This window comes from Etheostoma spectabile, chromosome 12 (assembly GCF_008692095.1).
Source record: "Etheostoma spectabile isolate EspeVRDwgs_2016 chromosome 12, UIUC_Espe_1.0, whole genome shotgun sequence".
Classification (NCBI taxonomy): Eukaryota; Metazoa; Chordata; class Actinopteri; order Perciformes; family Percidae; genus Etheostoma; species Etheostoma spectabile.
The window spans coordinates 30,735,664-30,740,218 of record NC_045744.1 but is presented as its reverse complement, the minus strand read 5'-3'; the positions used below and the strand labels follow the sequence as shown (position 1 = coordinate 30,740,218).

The 4,555-nt window shown below is 43.5% G+C and overlaps 1 long non-coding RNA gene across 1 annotated transcript in view; it reads left to right on the top strand.

Annotated features, from left to right (window-relative positions):
* The window catches only part of LOC116699590 (uncharacterized), a 22,570-nt gene extending 18,285 nt beyond the window's left edge, over positions 1-4,285 (top strand). Inside the window, exon 3 of the long non-coding RNA XR_004334463.1 lies at positions 4,213-4,285. This is a non-coding gene — a long non-coding RNA (uncharacterized LOC116699590). The remainder of the gene's footprint in view (positions 1-4,212) is intronic.
* The last annotated feature ends 270 nt before the right edge of the window (positions 4,286-4,555 follow it).

Here is a 4,555-nt window from a genome sequence, read left to right as displayed (position 1 = left end):
GTGTACCGTGTCCCCTCTGGAGTTCAAGGTGACTTAACATAGGGGGACAGAAGTCCCCTGGATTCGGGGACAGTCCCGGGTTGTGGTGTACCTGTCCCGGCTGGATCCTGTACCCGCAAATGTCCCCGGGTTTTCACTGTGATGACGGACAAACCCGAAATGGATGTGAATGAGAAACACGACAAACGGGATCCGATTGAGCAGCGCTGCTTCAGGCTACGAGATGTTTTAGAAAGCCGTGTGTTACGATGCTAAAAATCATGATTATTTACATGGAGTCTGGTGGGTTTAGCAAACGCAATTCGCGCGGACTGTTATGTTTTAAAAACGCAATTTAATCTTTAACAGCAAGGTCGACCTCACGAAATCCTTTCCGTGATGTTGGCTGGTGGGGAAACAGCTCTAGGTCTAGTGTCCCCGTTTTAAGTTTTACAAAAATAAAAACATGACGTGTTTGGAGGTAAACCGCTTCTGAGTTGAAAATGTCCCGGATTTTGTCTGAGAAATCTGGTCACCTACATTAACAGGGGGGGGGGGGACTGGCACCACGGCAGTGTGCCTGTGATGGAGTGGGAGGACACTGCTGTTACTGTTTCTCCAAAACCACGTGTTTCCCACCATGTCAGTCAGAGTTTCTTCCTCAGTACAGTTTGGGGGCATTAGCTGAACAGTAGTCAAGAGAGAGGACATGATGGCATGGAAATGTTTCAAGCCACTCCTGACAGCAAAGTCAATGGAATGTTGGCACTCACTGGACTACACTGATTTGGTGCTCTTTCCCCCAAGGGTTTTCTTTTGGACATGAATAGGAATAAAGGTCAAGAAAAGACTTTTTCACAGCATATACCATTTTCTCATCAATGCATACAGCATCTAGATGGGAATGCAGTGATATCTTTGACAGCTTTATCTGTGTGGTCTGTATAATGTGCTTCTTGATGTTTTTTCTTTGAAAACTGCACATTCAGTGAGAGGGAAGTACTTTTGGCAATTTTGCAGTCTCACTCTGCAGGGAGGGTTGTCCAGGTAATCACTGGCACAAATGGCACAGAAGGTTTTGGCAGTGGGTCTTTGGGTCTCTCTGCTGGGTTCTTTGTCCAATGTATTTTACTATCAGAACCTGAGCAGACAGACAGACTTATTTAATTATGCAGTGTGGAAAAACAACATTGATTACACAGATGTTTTCTAAAATAGATACACATACTCACCGTGCAGGCAGTTTGTCAATGATGAGAGAGGTAGGCTCAAAGATCCTGCTGCAGAGCATCAACAATCAAACTGACAGTCAACTAACAGCATTAACTGAATACAGCCAATGCAGCTCACTGAAAATGAAGAGTGATTTAAGACCTTTGCACTCCTCTGTCTGGGAATTGGTACCCATATCTCTGCGGTCTGCATCCAACTGGGCGTCATGGAGAGGTGGCCTACAGATCTGCAAATGCCTCAGCATAGCCTGCCTTTTTATTGTTGTCTTGAGGCAGAAAGGGCAGTGGAAGTGACCAGTGCTTCCACTCCTGCAGGTCTGGTGGCATTTTGTTATAAAGAAATCTACGAAGGGATAAAAGGATTACGTGCTTATATAAATAAAGCAACTTGTGTGTAAAATTACTAGTAAGCTTACTAAGTAGCAGTAGTTAAAAAACAAAAACAAATGATAATGGCATAGCACAAAGAGGATGTAGGGAACTAACCTTCATGTTTTATAGCATTCTTTATATGCACTTCCATGTGCTGCAAAACTTTTGCCCTGTTCCGGGGCTTGTATATTGAGGTGGTGCAAAGGGGACAATGATATTCGTTGCAGCACACCGGCATCGTGTCACCTGGGGGTGATTAGTTTTTTAAAGACACTGATAGTACTTAAGGAAAATCACAGACGGAACCAGTCTGCAACCATAATTTAGTAGGTAACGTTAGCTAATATCGCTAACAACGGTCAAGCAATGCTGATAAGGTTTCATCAAATGCCGGTAACATCAGGGACGCAGCAAAACATTCAGAAATAAAGCCACAATACAGGTATGGGCTAAAATTGGTACTTTAACAATTTTTTAACGTTTTTCAATTGATTGCAAACAAACAGTCACAAACACCCGTGACTCCATCTTGAAAATAATTTGCGATTTCGTTAGTTTGAACCTCTAACTTGCGTGGACACGCCTCCGTAGGAGACGAGGACACGGATGAGACGGGACGGATGACATAGACGCTCCAGGCTGCAGGCCATACCGTCTGCAATAAATGTGTGCAGCTCTGTGTAAGTCCGTTTATAAACACCAGAGGGCGATTTACACCAGACACAGTGGATGACAGTTGGAGGAATTATGAAACCTCCAAATGTTTTTGTGAATTGTTTTAACAATTTTACCCATTTAGAATCTCTTTTCTGTTAAGTTATTTTTGCAGGCGGTTGTCATCCTTGTAATTAGCGACGTCCACTAGGACACCCTAAAAGATTGGAAGGGGTGAGGAGAGACGAGAGGGAGAGAGACATGCACAGAAATGGTCACGCTGCAGGGTCCGGATTCGAACAGGTCCGTGACGTCAAGGAGCAAAACTATGATATATGGGTACACAACACTACCCACTGCAGCTCGATGGGTTGCCCACTATTATCAAAATCTAACTAGAGGAGATATTAAACATTATACTTTAGTTGTATTCAAAATCTTTTAATTGATCGATTTAGGCTAAATAAATTGGGGTGGCAAGTTCGATTTGTAGTTCTGTTCTCACAACCGAGGGCGCATTTACACCAGAAACAGTGGTGGAGGTTGGGGGGAATTACTGAATCGTCAAGGTTTTATTTACAAATTTTTAACGAAGTTTACCTTAGAAACCATCTTAAACGAAGAAATATCACGTTACTACTTATCATTTAAAGAAATCTCCCTTGCTGGTAGCCGTCTGCTCACTGCACCTCACGTTCCCTCAGCTGACTATTACGTCATTATGTCATAGTGTGTTGGTCTCATACAAAGTAACGGGGTTTGGGGTTCTAAAGGTCATCAAAGATTAAAGCATAACAATGGAAGAAGAAACAACAAAAAAGGTCAAAAAACAAAACGAATATAAGGGAACTTTTAATTGTAAAGACAACAAGAAAAGCAGAAAATAATACAAGGTGCTCTGGGAGTGTGTGTGTGTGTTTAGTTGGGTGGGTTTGTCCTGTTTGTGTATTAGTGTGTGTGTGTGTTATGGTGATGTGTTTATGTGTGGTGTATGTATTTTTTTTGTTGGGTGTGTGGTGTATATTTCGTGTGTTTGGGTGGGTGTGTGTGTCTTTATGTGTGTGTCTGTTTGTGTGTGTGTGTGTGTTTAGTGCATGGAGTTCTCTCTGTCTGTGTGTGTGGGTAATGTATGTGTGTGCGGTGTGTGTGTGTGTGTGTGTGTGTGTGTGTATGTGTCTGTATGTGCTGTCTGTGTGATGTGTTTGGTGGTGTATCTGTTGTGTATGATGTGTGTTCTGTGTCTGGAGTGTGCTGTATCTGTGGTGTTTGTGTGTGTCGGGTTGTCTGTATGTGTATGTGTAATCTGTGTGTGTGTGTTGTCTCTCTCGGTGTGTGTGTGTGTGTTGTGTGGTGTGTGTGTGTGATGGAGTCTTCTCTCTGTTTGCGGGTCTGTGTCTGGATGGGATTGTGTATCTGGGTGTATGAGTGTGTGTCTGTGTCCATGTGTTCTGTATCTGTGTTTGTTTTGTGTGTGTCTGTGTGCGTGTGTTCTGTATGACGGTGTGTGTGTGTGGTGTGTGTGTGTGTGTGTGTTGTGTGTGTGTGTGTGTGTGTGTGGGAGGTAAAGTTCAGTTCCAGTAACCCCCCCCCGGTGTGTTTCAGCTGTTTAAAAGAAACCAGAAAAAACACAGAATTAACCCTCAGACCTCCGATCATCGCACCGGTGCCAGCCTGGGGTATTATTAGTGCGGACGCAGGTTTAGTAAAGAATCACTGGTGCTATGAGTTTACCCCCCCAGCGGGAGTTGACTATTAGCCCCCCCATCATAGAGGATTAGCATGTTTTTTAATTCAAACGCAAACAACTGTCAGGAGCATAGTATCCTGATCCCCTGAACTAACGGTCTTTCTTATAAATGTGCTCTCGCATTTCACATCGGGGGTGTATACTAATGCCCGATTTTACCATCGGGGGGTGTATACTGCTGCCCCTGTATTTTCAACCTTAGGGGTCAAGCCACTCCTGACAGCAAAGTCAATGGACTGTTGGCACTCACTGGACTCACACTTGATTTGGTGCTCTTTCCCCCAGGTTTTCTTTTGGACATGAATAGGAATAAAAGGTCCAAGAAAAGACTTTTTCACAGCATATATACCATTCTTCTCATCAATGCATACAGCATCTAGATGGGAATTTGCAGTGATATCTTTGACAGCTTTATCTGTGTGTTGTCTGTAAATGTGCTTCTTGATGTTTTTTCTTTGAAACTGCACATTACAGTGAGGGCAAAGTACTTTTGGCAACTTTGCACATCTCACTCTGCAGGGAGGGTTGTCCAGGTAATCACTGGCAAATGGCAAGAAGGTTTCTGGCAGTG